Source organism: Urocitellus parryii, chromosome 13 (genome assembly GCF_045843805.1).
Source record: "Urocitellus parryii isolate mUroPar1 chromosome 13, mUroPar1.hap1, whole genome shotgun sequence".
In the NCBI taxonomy this organism is placed as follows: domain Eukaryota; kingdom Metazoa; phylum Chordata; class Mammalia; order Rodentia; family Sciuridae; genus Urocitellus; species Urocitellus parryii.
The window spans coordinates 48,598,042-48,620,939 of record NC_135543.1 but is presented as its reverse complement, the minus strand read 5'-3'; the positions used below and the strand labels follow the sequence as shown (position 1 = coordinate 48,620,939).

The window sequence follows — 22,898 nt, the reverse complement described above, 5'->3', positions numbered from 1 at the left end:
GTCATAATTTTATAAAGCTCCTCTATTGTGCTGCTTTGAAATACATGATATCCTCAGGGACTGTTAAAGTCCTTAGTGAAGGTTAGTTGCCTCTACATTATGTGGCTTGAGCAGCCATATTTTTATTTTATTGTCATTTTCTCTAGAAATGAAGTCTCTTCCCTTCAGGTGAGTTGTCATTTCTCCCTGGGATCTGTGTCATGATGCTGGTAAACTGCTATTTTGCTTTATACCCAAGGATGAGCTTATACCTCCAATACAAGACAGTTCCAGTTTCTTTGATTATTCCACAGTAAAAATTCATTTTTTCTTTCATGTCTAGGTACTTGACTGTCTCTCTGAGCTAGGTACTAGAGGTCTCTCAGTACTTTACATCTGTAAGGAAGCATACTGTTCACACACACATGCACATATATCTGGGTTCATGGGCTAATTATGTTCAATATTAATGCTGTGCATAATGTTTTGGTTTGGTGATTCTGAATATAGATCACCAGTGGCACTCTCTTAACATCAGTGTTTTAAGACAAGGTTTGCAGCAGCTGTACCTCCACTTCTGTCCCTGCTTTTCCCAAGGACCCAGTGAAATGATAGCTACACCTTGGTTTTAAATAAAATTAACTGTTGATTTTATGGGAAAAATTCAATAAAGTGGGCATTAAATATTAGCTGACATTAGTAACCATTTTGTAATGACTGTAGTACCTGAAGGGCCAGATTCAGACTTTTTATGAAAATTCATGGCCAAGACCAAGTAAGTGAAAAATCTTCTTTCTTTCTCTCTTTTTTTTTTAAATTTTTTTGAGAGGTGGTATTGCTTTGTTGCTCAGGCTAGTCTCAAACTCTTGGGCTCAAGTGATTCCCTTGCTTTGGCCCTCCAAGTAGCTAGGACTACAGGAGTGAGCTACCACTCCCAGTTTCAAATCTTACTTTAATTCACATTTGATAGTCATATTTAGATAAGTCTTAAATTTAGAATTCTTGAGCATTCAATGTGATCTAAACTTTAATATATTACCAATTCTATTTCTAGTGTTTTTTTAAGATAAACCAAAGAGATGATTTTCACAAAATACATGATGTTTTTAAGAACTAATTACAGGAAAATAGTAGTCCAGAGGGTAAGTTCAATCCCTTTTCTCCTTCCTTTATGGAAAAGGAAGTGATGATCCTGTTGCATTTTGTCTTGCTGGAGAAAATGCATCCATTATGATCCTCTTGCACTTTTAACAGCATGAACTGACCTTTAAGAGAGTTGTGATTAAAACTGAAGGTAATTCATCTCAGTAACATAGAGTGGTTTAAGAGAAAAAAACAGTTACTAATTAATTTAAAAAATTAGCCAGTTATAGAAAATGTTTCTCTCTGTTTTTCTGACCCTGCCATCCAAAGAGAACAATCAATTTATCACCCACTGGCTGCATGAATTCAATGAAAAAGAACTTCGGGTTTTCTCCTTTCTAAACCCTTGCTGAGTTTTTCTGGCAGCACATAAAAGTGGGTCATTTGTACCTAAAATACTTTGCCAATGCTCCATTAATCTTAGTGATCATGTTCTCACTTTCCCTGTAATAAGCAGGAGAAGGGGTTATTATGGAGAAAGAAGAGGATGTCCCATTTTTAAAATGGACGTGTAAATGTAGAATCAGAGAAGGTTATTTAATATTTTGTAGCCTGGTTAATAATGAATACATGATTGAAATATCAGTGACTGCGCAGTATATTTTCAATATGCAACAATGTATTTTGTATTTTTTATATTTATTAGTAGCATATCATACCTCCAGCATTAAGAGGAATGTTTCAACACTATAAAAAAAAAGATAGTGTGTCTTTGGGCATATATCAAGAATGTCTTCATTCAAGAAACAGATGGTTTGTCAGACCAAAATAATGTGAAAAGAGAGATGAATCAAGGACAAAAGATATTTTTCTTTGGTGATTTTTTTTAAATGTAGAAGCTTTATCATTCCACTTCCACATAATGATTAAAAGGGAAAATAAGCACCTAAGACCTAAGAGTTTCTCAGGTTCTGGATATTGAAACAAAATTTTTGAAGACCTTGATTATAGTCTCTCTATATAGTGTTTGCATTTTTTAAAAATAATCTTCTTAATAAACTGTTCTCCGTCTGAACAGTGAGAGGATGCCAGAAGGACAAGGCTGCATTGACCTTCCCTCTTGGTCTCTGTTATTGGCTGGTTTCAAAGGTTAAACTAGCTACAGATGAAATGTAATCATTAGTGACTTGAGTCCTTTCCAGATCCCTCTGGAAACTGCAGTAGCCAACTTTGTTCATTTGTTAAGAAAGAGAAGTCATGCCCTGGACAGTTTGGAATGGGAAGCAGCCACTGTCTCTTTCCTTCTTTCTTATATAAATGGAAAAATAAACTACTTCTTCCCCTCTGGTACAAAGCTTTGTCTTTTGTTGAAAATTCACACACTCCCTTCATCGTGCTTGTTCATGGAAGATGGGTGTCTCCCCTCCTTCTGTGAGGTGACTTGTGTAAGTACCTTAAGGAAAGTCCTGACTGCTTTATCAGTAGTCCACTAGCATCATTATAGAACAAACAAAATAAAATGAGGACTACGTCAGATGACATTCAACCTAGCCTTCCACATATCTGTTAGAATAAAGCAACAGGGTAATTATGAAGTGAGAAAACTTGAATAAGCAAATAGATTCTACTGGGTCCCACTTACATCAGGTGAGATTATACTTATTTCCTGTGTGTGCACTCTACTTAATGTTACTCACTTTGCAATTTATATAGTAATTCCTTCTCGTTAATGGCATATACTGACATTGGCATCTCACAACAGATGTCACAGGCAGCAGTGCTGTGATTTCTGAGGCACATTGGCATTTACTGAACACCAGGATGCTGCTAGTAATCAAAATTTATCTTTGCAAACTCTCCATATGTCTGTTTATTATTTCACCCTTCTTTGCTCTAGACCACGTTCTCAGAACATCCCTGTTTTTAGGCATCCCTTCTCTGGTGAAATGCTTTAGCAATTGGTATTCAGTAATACAACTTTTCGGTGTATTTTTTTTTTCATAAATGGGGTTGTCAGGTATCATTTGCAGGCTCCTGTAGTTCAGAATGCCGCAGACCAGATGCTTCTCATTACACAGTTGAACACTCTACAATATTCTTTAGGAACATAGACCCTTCATGCAGAGCAGGATCCCATTATTCCTGAAAGCTTGGTAGAAGCCATTTGTGGGGGAAAAGTGGAATACAAAGACTAGAGGAATTTTTCTTTCTTTGGATGCTAAGAATCATGTTTCATCCAATAATTTTGTGAGGATGATGTTTGCCATAAAACCATTGGAAATTTTTTTATTTATTCTTAGGGTTTCAAAATTTTAGATTTTATAGTCTAAAACTTAGTCAATTGATAATCATTTGTATTATTTTTAATATGAACTTGTTCCTTGCTGAGAGGAAAGTTAAAGGCCAAATGCTATAGTCATTCAGGGAATGCTGGATACAACGATAATCCCAGGAACAGGTTGCTATCATCAGGGCACAGTGGTCTTTCCAACTCTTCCATGCTGTTAAGACCTCCTTTGAGGAATTCCTCTGTGCACTTTGTGAACAGACCCACAGGATGGCAAGGGGCTTATCAGGCACCATGACTGGCTTATTTCCATTTTCCAAAGGAGAAGATTGAAACGATCAACTATCCAATCTGAAAGTTGGACAATAAGGGTTATTTTTCTTTTTTTAATCTGTTTTTTCCTCCTTTATTTTAGATGTGTTTGGCTAATGCTTAAAAATAAGCATCCCGGGCTGGGGATGTGGCTCAAGTGGTAGCGTGCTCGCCTGGCGTGAGTGCGGCCTGGGTTCAATCCTCAGCACCACATACAAAGATGTTGTGTCCGCCAAAATAAACAAATAAATATTAAAATTCTCCAAAAAAAATAAGCATCCCATTTAATAAACTCACTGGGCATTGTAAGTGCATACCTGTAGTCCCAGCAATTCAAGAGGCTGAGGCATAAGGATTGCAAGTTTGAGGTCAGCCATGGCATCTTAATGAGGCCCTAAGCAACTTAGTGAGACCCTGTCTCAAAATAAAAAATAAAAAAGACTGGGAGTGTAGCTCAGTGTCAAAGTGCCCTTGGTTCAATTCCCAGTAAAATACATAAATGTTTTTTTTTTAATTTTTATCTTTCTTTTTAAAATCCAAATCAATAGTTTTAAAACTCATAGGTCACAGCATCATCTTGGGTTAATGTACCTATTTGCTAAATCTTGCAACATTTCTGGGGTATTCAAAAATTCAGATTCCCAAGTTCTTCCCATGACTCCTTGCCTAAGAAATTTCTTGGAGAGAGGATAAGGAATCTACATAAAAAGTATTCTTTAGCAGGTTCTTTATGCAGTCCTTGAACCATACTTTGTGAGAAACACTGATCTAAATGATTCTGAATTTCAAAGCTGTCTCACCAGCCACATTGATCTCATCAGGAAAAAAACAGTAGTAATTCCAACCAGATTTTCTATTTTGTTACATTCAGGTCAGATATATCTGTGTTGCACAGTTGCTGGAACAAATGAGAACATGCGTTCTATTCTTCCTCGCTACAACTTGTGATTTATCATTCAGCCCTTTTATCATCCTGCCATCACCACCACTGTCAGACCAGAGCCCATTCGGGGCACCCTGCTTACGGGGCTGACCCACTCCACCTCACTGGTCAGTTGGTTATCTTCAGCCATAACTATGATCACTATATCTCCATGGTGTTTCTTCCCAGGATTCTTCACTTTGTACTCAAAAAAAAAAAAAAAAAAAAAAAAAAAAAAAAAAAAAAAGAAAGAAAGAAAAAGAAAAAGGAAAGAAAGAAAGAAAGAACAATTTTCTTCCAACTTATGCCATCAGCCCACTTACCTGATTACTTTTCACCAAAGACTTTCTCAAGGTAGGTGACAGAATGAGAGGTTATAAGGGAGAGTAAAGATCATATCTGTGGATTAAAAATTGTCCTTTTGGGTTAAGATTCCCCCCACCCTCCAATGTGCGGGATTGAACCCAGAATCTTGTGTATGCTGAGCATGCACCTGGAATAAGTTTTAAATTTATCTTATTAGGAATTTGAGGGTGTAGCTCAAATTGGTAGCGCATGGGTGAGGCCCTGGGTTCAATTTGTAGCACAGGAAGAAAGAAAGGAAGGGAGGGAGGGAGGGGGTCATAGAGGAAGGGAAGAGAGAGAGAGAGAGGGAACTTGAAGTCTAGAAAAGACAAACAGTAGTCAGAATTATAGAATTATGTAAGAGGAGACTAGGAATCTGATGTTCTTTTAGTCTGACTTCTCTGGTAGACCAGGAATAACATTTTTTTTTCATATTTAAACCAATTATCTTTGGCAGACTGTCCTCAGAAGTTTTTAAGTAGGTATTTTTTGCAGAATGTATAAGTAAACTCAAGTTTATCCAACCTTTCCTTAATTAGTTCTCCGTTGATTTTTAGCTAACAATTTTGATTGCAGTTTGGACCATTTCACAGAATCTTTTCTGTGATCATAGGGAATACGCTGTGTTTAGTTTGAAGAGCACAAGATACAGAGTTTAAGGGATGCAGGTAGAATCTCAGCACTAGTAACTTTCTTGAACAAGTCATTCAGCCTTTGGAGTCTGTTTTCTTGTGTCATCAGTGCTAGCGTGTTTATCTCCGAATGCTATTGTGAGGACCTGAATGAAGCAAAGTGTTATCCAAGCTCCCAGTGCAGATCGGAGATGTTATTTAGAAATTTTTGGTTAATTTAGAAGTTGGTTGCATCCAAAGGCAATAAGGAAAGCTCTCTTAACCTTAGACTAATATAATATTTGGTACGTGTATTATTTTTATAAGTGTTTCTTTGCCACACCTAAAACAACGACATTCTTATACAGACCTAGAACCTAGAATGGTGTAATCATATTTACGCTTTCATTCTCATTGCCTTCTGAAGTGGACGCTTTGTTGACAAGCCTCAAATGCCACTTACCTTTCTAGCAGTTACCTTACTAAGCGGTATGGGTTTGTTTGTTTATCTATTTTTTTCCCCTTTGTGTGTTTTTAGGATCTCTCCCAGTTTAAGCCATGCTCTCCACCCCAACCGCATAGGACATGATGATATAGGAGATCATTGTGGTCCCATTACCACCGCAGCCCCTCAAATAGCACTAAAATAGAATAAACATTGGTTCTAGAGTAAGACATGCATTTGAATAGCAGTTTGGCTACTTATGAGCATGGTTGTCTGATAAAGATTAACTGAGATAATATGTACAATAAAACTTTAGAAGGTGTAAAAACATTGTTCTTTCTATGGATAGGGATCTCTATAGGGAAGGGTATCAACATTTATTGCATGCTTCACATACATTACCTTCTCTCTGAGGTGGGAGAGAGTCTCATTTCACAGATCATGAGCCTCAAGTCACCTAATTATAAAGGAGTGGAGCTCGATTTGCCACAACCTGTCTTTCTGCTTTCAGAGCAGCACAGGTTGCGTGATTCTTGGCCCTGCCTCCTCTTGCCTGCCGAGAGAAAGAGTAGTTGAGAAAATGGAGGGAGACACTCCATGTTGCAGTCAGCAAATAAAGAACCATCAGAGCAAAAATACTAGTCACAGATTTCATAGGATAGGTTTCTGCAACTTGTCTATGTGACAAAACTGAAGACCAGTGAGTATATAGAACTGGCCAAGGTTTCTTTCATGGTGAGTCTGCAATGGGCAAGGGGGGTGGCTGTACCCCTCATTTGCAATCCACTTGAAATGTGGCTCAGCTACAAGTCCCTTTATCTTCATGCTTCCTTTTCCCTCTGTCCACCAATGTGATTGACTTAACCATTTTTAGACCTATAGGGGCGGTGGATCCAAAAGAGCTTTTGGGAGTTTAGACTCACAGAACTTTCTCAGTGTTTTTCCACTTGAACACAAATGAAGTCAAATTTTCACCTGCCCTGAAAGCCCCAGGTGACACCAGCTGGTTAGGCAAGGCGTGAACTGTTGTGGCAGTGTAAGCCCTGTTGTTACCCTGTTAGTTTGAAGAAACAATGGGCTTGCCTTTCAAAGGAAAGTGGGAAAACGGAGCTACTTTTGTTCTTTGTAAGGGTTGATTATTACAGTCAAATGAAAGTGAGGAGGTATGATGAGAAATTAATTCTTGGAAAAGAAAAATTACAAGGAAAGGTTCTCATTATTACACCTAAATTTTGACTTTTAGGCTTTGGGGACTATTTAAATTATCTAAACCATTTTTTTTTTTTTTTTGGCCTGTGTGCAATACATTCGTAAAACTTCAGACTGATGGTTCCCACATCTGATAATGGGTGGGATGCTGATCCGCCTACTATTACACATCTTAGAATTACACTGGGAGAAGTTTGAGTTTTTTTCTAGTTTGTACTTAAGCTAGCCCTCTTGAGTAGAGTTGGCAAAGCCAAAACGATGTGGGCAGTAAATTTTAAAGTTATTACAGACTTCAAAATATTAGGAAGTTTAAAAATAAAAAATAAAAAAAAAGGCCAGTATGTCTGGCTCATGAATTTTGGCCATGAACATGATACATCAGGAACTATACTTAGATTTTTGTTATTCTAGGCCTCATTGCCTCAAACACAATTTAGATGAAATTATTTTTCTAAATAATTACTCTTAAGCACCTGATGATCTAATGAAGACAATTTCTTAATGTGTCAGTACGAGTTCTTTGTATCTTATTTGAATCTTTTGTTGTTTTAAGCTAATCTGCTTTAGGGTTCTCAGATCCAGGCAGTTGACAAAGCAGATTCTAGCAATGGCATTCATTTGGAATGCTGCCTTTTGTTTACTAGCTTTACCGGGCCCTCACTGCTTCCTTTGGTCATCTGGTGTCTTCACTAATGTGATTTGTACTCCTTGGCTCTGCAGGTAGCCATGAGCCTTTATAAGTGGGTTTACAATGAGACTCACCACCCTGGCTGCTAATGAAGGGAGCCCCAGGGTTTTTTTTTTTCCCCCCATATGTCTTCCAAAAGAGTGGAGGAAAATTGAGCTCTAGGTTTGTTAGTTCTCCTTGTTTTCAATTAATTGAATTTAAACAATTGGTGTACTAACTGTGATGCAAAAATACAAATATTTTTGTTGAGGAATCAGAATGTCATCTGCCAGCCCTGTAGGCTAATCACTGGGATTGTTTATTTTTGAACCTGGAAAGAATAAAGTAGAGTCTCTGTTTAAACTCAACCCGTTGGCATTTTACCTTCATCTGATTTTGTCCTTCAGGAAACTTTTGATCAATTTGGTGGTTTAAAAAGGGGCTGGGGCTTGCATTCTGGTACTATCCTTGATATTTAGCATTCCTTAATTTTGACTAAGTCACTGACACTCCTGGTTTCTCATGTGAAAAAAAAAAGTGTTTTAGCAAGAAGTATATGAGAGCCACATTTCATATTCTTCCTGCTTTCTTTTCTTTTTACTCCTAAAGTAATCTAAGGTGTTCTTTCACTGGATGGGTAAACCTACCACTGAAAAGCAAACTTACATCTGACAAAATATTTTAACCAGCAGCCAAACCAGTAGCTAAATATTAAATGTGGTCTTCATTAGAGAAGTGATATACTTTGTAGATTACAATCCAGTTTTATAGAGAAACGAATTCTCCATTTCCAGTAGGGAAGCCAGGTTTTCAATGTTCGTCATAAGGCAATGGTTTCAGATATAGTTTATAGGTAACCCTTATTTGGATTTTAGAACAAGAAAAGACATCAACAATCTTTGGGTTCAATCCTTTAAATTTTATCAGTGAGGATTCAAGAGGCCCAGAGATACTTAGTAGCTTATTCATGGTCACAGAATTTACAGAGCTGCCGGTAGAGCCCCAGCTCCAAAGAAAAGTGGGCATATACTATGGTAGAGTTAATCTAACTACCTCTTAATGTAAAACAGAGAGTGAAAGGTTGAAAGAGAGACTGCTAATTCCATGTCTGAAAACTTAAAATCACTGCTTGAGAGTTGGTTTCTTTTTCTGTTTCGGGTACCAGATTAAAGTCAATCCCACCCCACATGTGTTTCCGGAGGGTACCCTGTGTGTGGAACCCTGCACTGGGGTGATCTTGCAAAGATGTTGAAGCCACAGTTCCTCCTTTCAGAGAGTTCACAGTCTAACCTGGAGAGGCGACAAATGTGAATTGCTGGGAATGAAAATAACAAACAAACGGAGGATTCCAAAGTTCAAAGGGAAGATGGACTTAGATAGGATGATATAGGATGAATGTTTAACAACACGTCAAATTCATGGTGCTCTGAGAGCTCACAGGCAATGTTTTAAATCAGGCTGGGGGAAAAAAAGAACAGGAACTGGTAAATTAAAATTTGGGCTAGCATTCCTATTCTTGGTGATTGCTATTGGATAAAATCCCTCATCCTTGCAAATTGATGTCACTATAAATTCATTGTCCTTAATCCTAAGTACCACTTAATTATATCTTTGTGCTTGCAAAGATCTGCTTTTTCTCTAATCACTTACTTCAAATCTCTTCTCCTCTCTTCAAGCCTGTACCCCATTGTCCCAGTCTCAGCAGGCTGCTCCTCTCCCTCTTAGGAGCCCCTGAAGAATCCTAGTAATTGCCTTGATTTTAGCTGGCCCCCAGGTACTAATGAGTACCTGGAGATAAAGCCAGAAGTGCTTTATCTCCAACCAGGGCTCTCCCTTGAACTTCAGATTCATCTATCAAATTACTGCTGGGTGTCCCATTTGGATGTTTCACAGCCATTTCAAAATCAGTATGTCTCCTCTTTCTGGCACCTTGGAGCCTGTGGAGGCCTGCTGGGAGACTGTGGTGCAAAGCCATTTTTTGCTGGCTATAAGCAGGGTCTTTGGAACCAAAGGGAGCACATCACTCTTCTAAAAATTGAAGGTGTTTATGCCAGAGGTGAAACCGAGTTCTCCTTGGGCAAGAGATGTACTTATGTGTGCAAAGCAAAAAACCACACAGTGACTCCTGGTGGCAAACCAAACAAAACCAGAGTCATCTGGGGAAAGGTTACGCGTGCCCGTGGAAACAGTGGCATGGTTCAGGCTAAATTCCAAAGCAACCTTCCTGCTAAGGCCATTGGACACAGAATCTGTGTGATGCTGTCTTCCTCAAGGATTTAAACTAATGGAAAATAAATGAAGATGGATTTGTGCTCTTGGGAAAAAAAAAACAGTACGTCTAAAAACCAAATGACTCACCTTTCATCTAAAACCTCACCTTCTTCCTCAAAGCACCTCAATCAGAGAAGGTACCATCCTACACCCCAATTTGCATTTTTAAAAAATTACCCTGGCTGGAATATGCTGAATGCAGAAATTATATACAATTAGGAGACTGCAATAAGCCAAGTCAGTGTACTCTCTGTCATAGTTTTTTTTTTAATTTGTTCTGTTTAGTTATATATAACAGTAGAATCTGTTTTGATGTAACAATAAAAGCATGGAATATATCATGGTTTAGTTTAGACCCCAGATCTCTCCTTCCCCTTCCCTTTCCTTACCTCCTGCTCCCTTCCCTCTATTGATCTTTCTACCATTTACCCACAGCTTTTTTTTTTTTAAAATTGATTTCTTGTGGATGTACTCGAGGGTGAGATTCACTGTGGTATATTCATGTATGTACTTAGGAAAGTTTATGTTAGATTCATTCTACTGTCTTTCCTTTTCCCATTCCCTCTCCCTTCCCTTCAATCCCCACTGTCTACTCCACCGAACTTTTATTCTTCTTCCCCCTTTATTGTGGGTTAGTTTCCACATATCAGTGAAAACATTTGACTTCTGGTTTTGGGGGACTGGCTTATTTCACTGAGCATGACGGTAGCCAGATCCATCCATTTGCTGGCAAATATCATAAAGTCATTCTTTATGACTTGAGCAATATTCCATTGTGTATATACACCACATTTTCTTTATCCATTTCTCTGTTGAAGGGTACTTAGGTTGGCTCCATAGCTTAGCTATTGTAAATTATGCTGCTATAAACACTGATGTGGCTGCATTACTATAGTATGCTGATTTATATAAATTCTTTGGGGAGGAGTGGGATAACTGGGTCAAATGGTGATTCCATTCCTAATTTTTTGAGGAATCTCCATACTGTTTTCCAGAGAGGTTGCACCAGTTTACGGTCCCACCAACAATGTATGAGTGTACTTTTTTCCCCACATCCTCACCAACATTTATTGTTACTTAGTTTTCTTGATAATTGCCATTCTGACTACAGTAAGATGAAATCTCAATGTGGTTTTAGTTTGAATTTCTCTAATTGCTAAAGATGCTAAACATTTTTTCATATATTTGTTTACTGTTCATATTTCTTCTTTAGAGAAGTGTCTGTTTAGTTTCTGTGCCCATTTATTGGTTGGGTTATTTTTTGAAGGGGGTGTTGTTTTTTGAGTTCTTTGTATATTCTGGATATTAATGTCCAATCTGAGGTACAGGTAGCAAAGATTTTCTCCCACTCTGTAGGCTTTCTCTTCATGCTTTCAATTGTTTTCTTTGCTGTAAAGAAGCTTTTTAATTTGATGCCATCACATTTATTGATTTTTGATTTTACTTCTTATGCTTTAGAATTCTTGTTAAGGAAGTCAGTTCCTGTGCTGACATGTTGGAGTGTTGGGCCTGTATTTTCTTTTAGCAGGTGTAGGGTTTCTGGTCTAATTCTCAGGTTCACTTAGATTGTTTGTGAGAGATAGGATTTAAATTTCATTCTACTATATATGGATTTCCAGTTTCCCCAGCACCATTTGTTGAAGAGGCTATCTTTTCTCCAATATATGTTTTTGGCACCTTTGTCTAATATGAGGTGACTGTATTCATGTGGATCTGTCTCTATGTCTTCTGTTCTGTTCCATTTGTCTTCATGTGTGTTTTGGTGCCAATACCATGCTGTTTTTGTTACTACAGCTCTGTAGTATAATTTAAGGTCTGGTATCGTGATGCCTCCTGCTTCACTTTACTAACATGTTGGATGTAATTGCGTGAGAGTTATCATGGTCAAGTGATTTAAAGCATGTGTTTGCAGTAAGGTGGGTCTGTTTTTAGTTCCTGGCACCACCACTTATCAGTTAGCTGTGTAATCTTTAGCAAATCTTGTCTGAGTTATTTCATCTGAAAAATAGAGACAATAATAGTACTTATAGGACATTCCTGGGGATTAGATAAGATGTAGGAGGTGAAGCATTGGTAACTTGAGTCCTTAACTAAGATCTTTAAGTGCAGAGACCATTTCCAGTTTGTACACTTTTGTGTCTTCAGGACCTGATGCAAAGAAGGCACTTAGTGAATATTTACTGTTTGTTGGATGAGTAACTGAGATAGTGGGTGCCTGGATTAAGCCACTAATGATGGAGATGGACAAAACAAAATTCAAGGTAGAGACTCAGGTTTTTTCCTTCACTTCTCCCTATCATCAGTCACTCCTACTGATTCAATCCCTAAATGTGACTCGGGTTCATCCCATCCTCTGTGTATTCCTGCTGTAACTGCACCCATGATCTCTCACCAGGACTATTATGTAAAGTACATGAACACTGTCCCTGCATCCCATGTGAGTGTCTTCCAGACTAGTATTGAAGGAATCTCTTCAAAGCTGAAATGGGAACATGTCATTCTTTTGCTTAATGCCCTTGTATGGCTACTTTGGATTTATAGGATCGAGTCTCTCAACTCCTAATACCTGTGTGTACATTTCCATCTTCCCTTCCTACCCTTCCCTTTCTCACACCCAGGAGCTTAGTAATGCCAGGTAGGGTAGAGACTCATCTTCAGAACATACTGTGCTATCTCTTTCTTTTGTTAACATTGTAAGTTAATGCATTTTATTATATCAACATTAAATTATTTAAGATTACATAGCATTATTACATAATACATAAAATTTTTAAAAATGATAGTTATTTTAAGTGATGCAGAGTAAGCATTTGAAAAAAAATTTAATATCTCTTTATGAAAAAGCGCTTTATCACACTAAGAATCGAGGAGAACATCCTTCATCTAATAAAGAGTACCTATAAAAGAACTCTGGTCAATATATTAGTGTAAAAAGAGGTTGTGGCTCAGTGGTAGAGTGCTCGCCTAGCATGCACAAGGCACTGGGTTTGAACGTCAGCACCACATAAATATAAAATAAAGATATTGTATCCACCTGAAACTTAAGAATAAATATTTTTTTTTTAAAAAAGAGGAAAATGCTACTTTGGGGACTAAGATGAGACAATAATGACATAGATCATGTGCTTGCATACATAAAAAAACTATGGGTGAATTATCAAAATCAGTAAAAATGTTCAATAAGTTTGATTTTAAGTAGTTGATAGGCAAAAATCAACTTAAATATATAAGAATAAAATTTTATGATTATATATACAGAATTTTTTTAAAAAAAGATACAAATTTTTAAGGCATAAAAAGTGAAGGTAGAACCCAGGTATCATCAGAAAGGTTACAAAGAGAAAGCCCCTATCCAATTCCCTTAGAGAGATACCAACTGAACAATATCCAGTCCACACTGCCTATAGGAGAACTCCCAAATCCGTCACAGCTGCCCAGGCAAGCTCAAAACTAAACACAGCAGGTGAGTAAAACTTTTTCATGGGTGATGGTTGTTCCTTCAAGCCACCCATCCAATTTTCTTCTGGGGCAACATATACAAAATGAACAACCAACCCATGGCTCCTCCCTTCAGAGAAAAACAGAAGAGTGGATCCCACTGACAATTTTCCAGCTTGGGAGGAAACTGCCAGAGAAATTATTTTTTCTGTTTTCACATGACTTCTGACTTCTGAAGGAACGGGCACATCCGGGGACAACTGAAGACAAACTCAGTGCTTTCTGTACCAATTACCTTTGTCTGCAAACGGCAGGAAGCACTAGACTAGAAGTTAGACGTTTCTGTCTTTCCCTCCTAAAGTTAGGAGGTGATGTCAAAGGCCACTGACGTATCTTGGCTCCCATCAGGGCTTGAGTCTTGGGGTTCTGTTATCAATGTGTGACGTCCATCTTTGTTCCTCTCTCAATTTTCTACCCTCTCTAGGATCTGATTCCTTTAATCATCTCCTCTTTTCTGTTTCTCTGATGTTGTCTGATTCTCTGATGTTGTCTCCATTTCTCCAGAGTTGCTACATTCTCTGAGCTTTGATAGTACTTTGTTCTTACTTCTGTTGGACACATTTATGGATCTGCCTTAACTTCTAGACTGGGATCCTTTGAGAGTAGGGATGGTCTTTATCATCATTCCTAGTATAGTCATAGTTTCTGTGTAAATCAATGAATAAAATTATGAAATCAGAGAATCTGGGTAACTTTTACTCTAATCATAATGAGTTTTGTTTTGAACATATAAATTTTGGGCATGTTGTGTTGACACATTGAAATTGAGGGGCTAGCAGAACACAAAAGTGATGTTCTGTAGACATTTCTAATTTGGGAGCAGAAACTCAGAAAATATTTTATAGTTAATGATGGAGATGTAGGGGGTCACCAGGAAAGACAGTTCTTTGAATCACGTTTTTCAAGAGTGGACTAAACACAAGTGGTAGAACCTTGATAGGAGGTAGAGAAAGGGCTGATAGTGGAAGTTGAGGCTCCTGCCTTCTACTTCAAACCCATCTTCTTGGTTCTTCTCTTCCACTGTATGGAGGTAGGAGGAGTGGAGTCTGGGTTTCTTCCGCTTTTAATAGCAAGAGGGAATGGGCAGGGTGGAAAATGTGTTTTGTTCTTCTTACAAGATAATCAATAAACTGACAAGGCTTAAGAAGTTCTTTTTTAAATTGAAAAAAAATCTTTGGGGATTCTATTTATTAGATAGTTTTTTTAAAATTCATATCTCTTTCCTCTATTCTACTTCATTGCTTTCTTAGGGCCTCTAGGAAATATAACACTAGTTTATATAGTTTTTTTATGTAAGATTACTCAGCTAAAGTGAGTTCTGTGTTTCTATACAACTGTTTAACATATTGTAAATTGTAAATCTAGTTGCATAAAAATAAAAGCCGGGGGTTGGGTTGCTCAATGGTAGAGCACTTGCCTGGCATGTGCAAGACCCTAGTACCACTATATAAATAAATATTAAAACTGCATAGAAAAATGACAATGAACAGCATAAGCACATTTAAAAGTCAAAGCTTCTGGCAAAATTAAGGAAAATGTTGCAACTGAAGCCAGAAAATAAAATTCCTTAATATATAAAGAGCTCCTATAAATCAATAATGACACCAACAATCAGAAAAATGAAGAATGACCATTTCAGGAAAAAAATATAGGGGCTTTTAAATATCTGAAAAAATATTTTATTTCATTCATGAGAGAAATTAATATTAGAACTACATTGAGATATCATTTTTCATTTGTCAGATTGGCAAAGATCCAAAGATAGATAATATTCTACATTGATGAAGGTTGGGGCATATATAAATTGCTAATGGGAGTAAAAATTGCTTCAATCCTTATGGAGGGCAGTTTGGTGATACTTAACAAAATTAAAACTGAATATTTTCTTTGACTCAGCAATTTCATTTCTAAGAAATTTAACCAACAAGTGCAGAATTGTTGTGTATTAATGCAGGATTTATTATTATATTACCTTTAGAAATAACAAAGATTGGAAACCAAGTGTTCATCATTAAGGGATGACTTTAAAATAATTGTGGTATATACATGTCAGTGAATTCTTTGAATCCATAAAACAGAATAAGAAATATCTTCATGCACTTGTATAGAAAGATCTCCAAAAACCTTTTTTTTTTTCCTTCTTCTTCTTTTTTATGGTGCTGAGGATTGAACCCAGGGCCTTGTACGTGTTAGGCAGATGCTCTACCACTGAGTTATACCCCCAGCCCTCCAAAATATTTTTTAATTTAAAGTAAGGTGCAATACAGTGTATCTGTTTTGCCCTTGCTTATACATACATATTATAAAAATATAATGGGTATATTTTAAACAAAATAATAAAAGTGGTTTCCTGTGAGGGGAGATTGTAGGACAAAGGTTTAAAGGAACACTTTTTAGTATCTTTCCTACTTCTAGATTTTTTTGAATAATTATGTTTTTCTCACCTCATTCATTATATTTTTGAAATATATCTATACTTTTAATTGACACATAATAATTATACCTATTTATGGGGTTCCACGTCCATGTGACATTTCCATATATGTATGCAACATGTAATAATCAGAGCAGAGTAATTGGCATATCTGTCACCTAAGACATTTGTCATTTCTTTGTTTGGATTTGGAAATGTCCAGAATCCTCTCAACTTCTAGAGTTTTTAATCAGGTAAATATATCATCTATCTGAAAACATTAAAAGGAAGAAATTTTTTAAATATTTAAAATAGAAATATTTAGTTTAAACAGCTACAGAGACATTTCCCTAGTGATTCGATATAGGTAGGTTTTACATTGGAAATACTTTAATGATATTTTTGTTTCTGAAGTGCCAACCATATGTCCCCAGAACAATGCTACATGATGTGGAGTTATAAGGAGAAAGCTAAATATGAGCAAAGTAAGAAAAGGGTTAAGACTGGCTGAAAGTCAAGCGAGGGAGTGAGATAGACCACTTGAACAAGGGCACAGAAATGGATGTGGGCTAATTTTTGGAGGAGACCAATAAAATCAAGTTGATAGCAAAAGATCTGTGTGATGAAGATCAGCTTAAATAGGTACAGAAAGATAATGAATAAAAGTTTTCAAACACTACAGTGTATAATTTGTGTTTTATTGTAGGGACTATGAGTTCTGGACTACTTCCTATATCATCATGGAAAGTTCTTCTGAAGCTACATAAACAGGCTGTTATGCATAAATTTAAAAGATTCACTAGCTTATGATAGTAAAAATGATATATGAAGACATAGTAAAATCAAGTTGTAATATTTATTTACAGTCTTTACTACGTGAACATTCATAAACTGTATTTGTCACTGTCCACTCACCTAATAAACTTACTGACGTGAAAGGTATTGTCAAAGGAGAAAGTCGGGTTTTACAACATCAGATGTGCAAAGTCAGTAAGATTAGTAATAATAAAGATATAGGGTCTCACTAAGTTTGCAGTGTGCTAAGATTTTTAAAGAAACAACTTCATTGTAGAAATTTGGGAAACAAAGATAAACCTAAAGGAAACAAATATCCCATAATCATTTTACCTTTTAATAATGTGATTTATATCTTTATTCCTTTATCTTATTTGGTTATTTTTATGTTTTTTCCTTCAATTGGAACAACATTGCTTTTATAACATTTTCCATTTCATACATTATGAATATGTTTATATGTCAAAAATATACTTCTTGTGGGGTGTGGTGGTACACGCCTGTGATCCCAGTGGCTCTGAAGGCTGAAGCAGGGTGATCAGGAGTTCAAAGCTAGCCTCAGCAACCCTGAGGTGCTATACAAAAAAAAAACCTGTCTCTAAATAAAATACAAAAAAGGACTCAGTGGTCGAGTGCCCCTGAATTCAACCCCTAGTACCCCTGCCCCCGCCAAAAAATACACTTCATATAGTATCGTACTTATGGATGGATTTGTGTTAATGAGTCAGCGTTTACAAGGTACGTGGGCAGCAGTTATCACTGTTAAGATATGTGCTTAACCATTTTTCTGTTGTTGGACTATTATGTTGTTCTCAAGGTTGGGGGTATTAATGTTTTACTTTATTGTATTCATAATAAACATTAACTCTATTAGAAACATTTTTCTTAATTGATCATTTATTAATTTTTTTGTTTTCAATGTTTAGCATACAAAAAAAGCTTTATGTTTTTACTAGTCAGTTTTTTCTGTCTTCTCCTTTGTGATTATAGTCTAAGAAAGCTAATCTTCTCACTATGATAGCACAATAAATATTGACAATGGATGTTATAAATATCAGTATAAAACCATTCTTTTTTGTGTGGGATTAGACCCAGGGCAAGTGCTCTACCACTGAGGTGCATCACCAGGCCTTTTTAAAAATTATCTTACTTTGAGATAGTCTTGCTAAGTTGCCCAGGCTGGCTTTGAACTTGTGATTCTCCTGCCTCAGCCTCCCAAGTAGCTGGAATTACAGATATGTGCCACCATGCCAGGCAGTAAATAATTAATTCTGTTTCCTCTTAGTTTTTATATGATTGATATGGATGGGCATATAAATATATTTGGGTATAGACATTTAAATTTAATCTATTATTCTCTCTGGAATTTATTTTAGGTGTTCTTAATGGTTACATTTTAAATTATTGATCATTATTATAGAATCATTAAATGACTAATTTATCCTCTTTTAAAAAAAATTTTAGTTGTAGATGTACACAACACCTTTATTTTATTTATTTATTTTTTTGTGGTACTGAGGATTGAGCCCAGTGCCTCACAGGCAGGAGGCAAGTGCTCTGCCACTGAGCCATAATCCCCGCCCTAATTTGTCCTTTTTATCCTATTATAATGCCTCAATGTTAATAGTCTTTTGGACTATAATCAATGAGCTTCCCATCTTTTTTGCCAGCCCTATACAATAAATTACTGAGTTATTCAGAGAATATTTTTGAGTGGCTACTATGTTGAAGAATATCAAGGTGGATGTTGTGATTTCAGTAATCGACTAAACCCGAAAAGCATAGTTCCTGCTTTCATGGAGCTTCGAATCTAATAGGGAAGATAAACTTAAATTACTCACACAGATTATTATGTAGGATAGAATTGAGATGATTGTTAAGAAGGAGGTGAGCAAGGTTCCCTGAGAGCAGAACTTGCTTGAGTTGAAATCTAAAGGATGAAAAAAATTTAGTAGACAAAAGTAAAAGATGAAGTGGGTGCTTTTGCGGGCAGAGGCAATTTCAGTGTTGCTGGAGCAGGGGGTTAAGAAAGAAGAAATGCAGGATAAGGCTGGAGAATGGGCAGGCATACGACGGATATTAATTTTTATCCTGAGAACAAGGTAAAATCTCAAAAGGTTTTTAGCAAAGGATTGACCAGATTTCATTTGCAGTGTAATGCAAAGAAGTGACTGAAGGTGCCAAGAGGAGTTAAGGAGAGCACTTAGGCACGTTAGCATTAGCTCTTGGGAAGAGGCCTTAGTTGGTACCCATGAAAGCCTTTCCTTGGAGCTGCTTGAAGTCCCTATAGCATGTCTTTCCCTCAGTGCAAGTAATCTAAGAGATCAAGGCAGAAGCTGCTGTATATGACCTTGGAAATCACACATTGTGTCTTGTTGAGTATTTTACTATTCATGCGTGGCAGTATCACTAGCGTCTTGTGAGTTCTCAATATGCTCTAGGTTAGCCATCTTGATAGGTGTTTAGTGATATCTCTTGTGTTTTTTTGTTTTGTTTTTGTTTTGTGATGCTGAGGATTAAACCCAAGGCCTTGTGCATGTGAGGCAAGCAATCTATCCTTGCTTGAGCGATATCCCCAGCCCTCTCTTGTGTTTTTAATTTGCATTTCACTAATAAGTCAGTCCTGATTCAATGTGGGAGGAGCTTACAGCAAGTGAGAATCACAAGAGACCATGTGGTCACCACAGATTAAACCCAGTCTCCAGCACTTACTTGCGGATTTTAATGACCAAAAAACTCTTTCTTCATGATGTGGTTTAATATGTGGTTCTGATTCACCTCCCCTTATAACATTTTTATAAAGAATATTTTTCTTGTCTTTTTTATAATCTTCCTTATGAAATTAGAGATGTTTTAGTAGAGCTCCACAAAAGCTCTACTGATCTTTTCCTTAGAATTGTGTTGTTTATTATTTGGTCTGAGAAATACATAGTTTATTATGATTAGACTTCTCTTTAATTAGCCAAGCATATTTCTCGATGTATTCAAATTTTCATTTAAATCACCCAATGAAGTTTGGTAATGCAAAAAGAATGTTATCGCTTATGTGTCATTAGGATTCTTAGGTATCAGGGTTAGGGATGTAGCTCATTGGTAGCCTAGCATGTGAGAGGCCCTGGGTTTGATCCCCAGCAGCACTGGCGCGGGTGTGTGTGTGTGTGTGTGTGTGTGTGTGTGTGTGTGTATGATTCCTAGGTATTACTTTTGTGGTTGTTGCTGTGATTGTGATCACTTCCTTTTTTTCATTACCACCATGGTAATATATCTATATCTATATGCACACATACATATATACATATATATTATATAAAAAATGTATGTTTCCATATATATTATATACTGTGATGTTTTGAAATATGTATACATTGTAGAATGGCTCAATCAAGCAACTTAGTATATCTATCACCTCATTTTTTTTTAAAGAGGAGAGAGAGAGAATTTTTTTAATATTTATTTTTTACTTTTTGGTGGACACAACATCTTTATTTTATTTTTATGTGGTGCTGAGGATCGAACCAGGGCCTCACGCATGCAAGGCAAGCACTCTACCACTGAGCTACAATCCCAGCCCAGGAAAATTTAATTATTTTCAGATTGAAGTTGACAGTGGGTAACTGAAACTGCAAAAAATGAAACTATGGATAAGGGAAGATACAAGCACTGATTGAACTACTGGATCATATGGTAGTTCTTATTTGAATTTTTTTGAGGAAACTGCATATTTCCTATAATGGCTATATTAGTTTACTGTCCCACCAGCAGTATGCAAGAGTTCGCTTTTATCACATCCTCTTCAACACTTGATATCTTTCACCTTTTTGATAATAAGTGTGAGGTGGTATCTCATTGTGGTTTTAATTTGCATTTCCTTGGTGATTAGTGATACTGAGCATTTCACATATCTATTGGTCATTTGTATGTCTTCTTTTAAGAAATATCTATTCAATTTCTTTGCCCAATTTTTAGTCAAATTGTTTTCTTGCTATTCTTTTCTTTCTTTTTCTTTGTTTCTTTCTTTTTTTTTCAGATCCTCATATATTTTGGGTTAATTCCTCATTAAATATATGGTTTGCTGGGCACAGTGGCACACACCTGTAATCCCAGAGGCTGAGGCAGGAAGATCGTGAGTTCAAAGCCAGCCTCAGCAACAGCAAGGTGCTAAGCAACTCAGTGAGACCCTGTCTCTAAATAAAATTGAAAACAGGACTGGGGATGTGGCTCAATGGTCGAGTGTCCCTGAGTTCAATTCTTGGTACCAAAAATTAAAGAAGTATGGTTTAACAAATATTTTCCCATTCTATAGGTTGTATCTTCACTCTCTTGATTGGTTTATTTGCTGTGCAAAAGCTTTTTAGTTTGGTATAATTCCATTTGCCAATTTCTGCTTTTGTTGCCTATGCTTTTGGAGTCATATCCAAAAAAAATGTTGCCCAGACCATTGTCTGGGAACTTTTCCTCTATGTTTTCTTCTAGTAGTTTCACAGTTTCAGATCATACACTTAAGTTTTTAGCCCATTTTGAGTTGATTTTTGTATATGATGTGAAATAAAAGTCTAATTTTATATTATTTTTATTTGTTGCATCGGGATATCCAATTTTCCCAGAACTATTTATTGAAGAAACTGTCTTTTCTTCATTGTGTATTCTTGGAATCTTTGTTGAAAATCAATTGGTGGTAAATGTATAAATTTATTTCTTTTTTTTTAAAGATTTTTTTAAAGTTTTCAATGGGCCTTTAGTTTATTTACTTACATGTGGTCCTGAGAATCAAACCCAGTGCCTCACACGTTAGGCAAGCACTCTACCACTGAGCTACAACTCATACAGCCCCATAGATTCATTTCTGAGCTCTCTATTTAGTTCCATTAGCTTATTTTTATATCAATGTGTTTGTTTTTATGTCAGTACCATGCTGTTTGGATTATTACAGCTTTGCAGTCAATTTTGAAGTCAGGTATTTCTAACACCTCCAAACTTTTTTGTTTTTTTGCAGAAGATTAATTTGGCTATTCAGGATCTCTTGTGGCTCCATGCAAATTATAGGATTGGTTTTTCTACATCTGTGAAGGATATCATTGGAATTTTGATAGGGATTGTATTGGTTCTATAGATTACTTTGAGTAATATAGGCACTTTGACAATATTAATTGTTCCAATTCATGAACATTGTATGTCTTTATTTATTTGAGTCAATTTTATTAATTGGTGTTCATAATGTACAGATCTTTCATTTTCTTGGTTCAATTTATTCCTAAATATCTCATTTTATTTTGTTGCTAATGTATGTGGGATGATTTATTCATTTCTTTTTGATAGTGTATTGTTAATGTGTAGAAATAAATGATACTGATTTTTTAGTGTCAATTTTGTATTCTTTATATCAATTTTGCTGAATGTATTGTAAAATATTTTTGGTGAATTCTTAGGTTTTTCCACATATAAGATCATATTATCTGCAGAGACCAACATATTGTTTTCAATCTAGAAGTGTATTACTTTTAATTCCCTCCTCATTTTATGGATCAGGAAACAGACCCAGAAAAGAGAAGCAACGGTTGAGTATCAGAGTTGGCAACTATACATCTTAAATGTGAACATTTTATTGTGCTACATTAATAGGAAATCAAATTGCATACCCAGTCAAATCTTGTTAATGTTAATATTCCCTTAGGTATCACTTTCCTTGGTATCAGATTTCAAAGTAGTAATATACATTTCATAACATGTCTCCAGTTTTCTGTCATTTCGTAGTGTCATGACTTGAGGACCTGTCTCATCTCCATTCAGTTCTCCCAAGACATGATTCCCACCACACAGGAACTATTTCTTCATTAAGGGGTCTAAATAGCAACCACCAGTCTATTGCACTGACTAAATATTTAATGAAGATTGAATATTTCCTCTGTGGTGGATCAATTACTTTTGTTGATCTCTGAGGAAAGCGTTTTTTTTTTTTTTTTAATTTCCTGCAGTAGGTTAAGAAATTTATTTTTCTCAATGTTATTAAAGCCAAAGTTCACTTCAGTAATATAAAAATTCATGTCCCTTAGGTTTTTATTTG

The 22,898-nt window shown here is 36.3% G+C and overlaps 1 protein-coding gene and 1 pseudogene across 1 annotated transcript in view; both read left to right on the top strand.

The window, feature by feature from the left end:
- LOC113182231 (large ribosomal subunit protein eL33 pseudogene) overlaps positions 1–10,140 on the top strand; it is a 75,974-nt pseudogene extending 65,834 nt beyond the window's left edge.
- Greb1l (GREB1 like retinoic acid receptor coactivator) overlaps positions 1–22,898 on the top strand; it is a 249,918-nt gene that overhangs the window by 95,991 nt on the left and 131,029 nt on the right. The gene's annotated exons all lie outside the window — the stretch shown is intronic.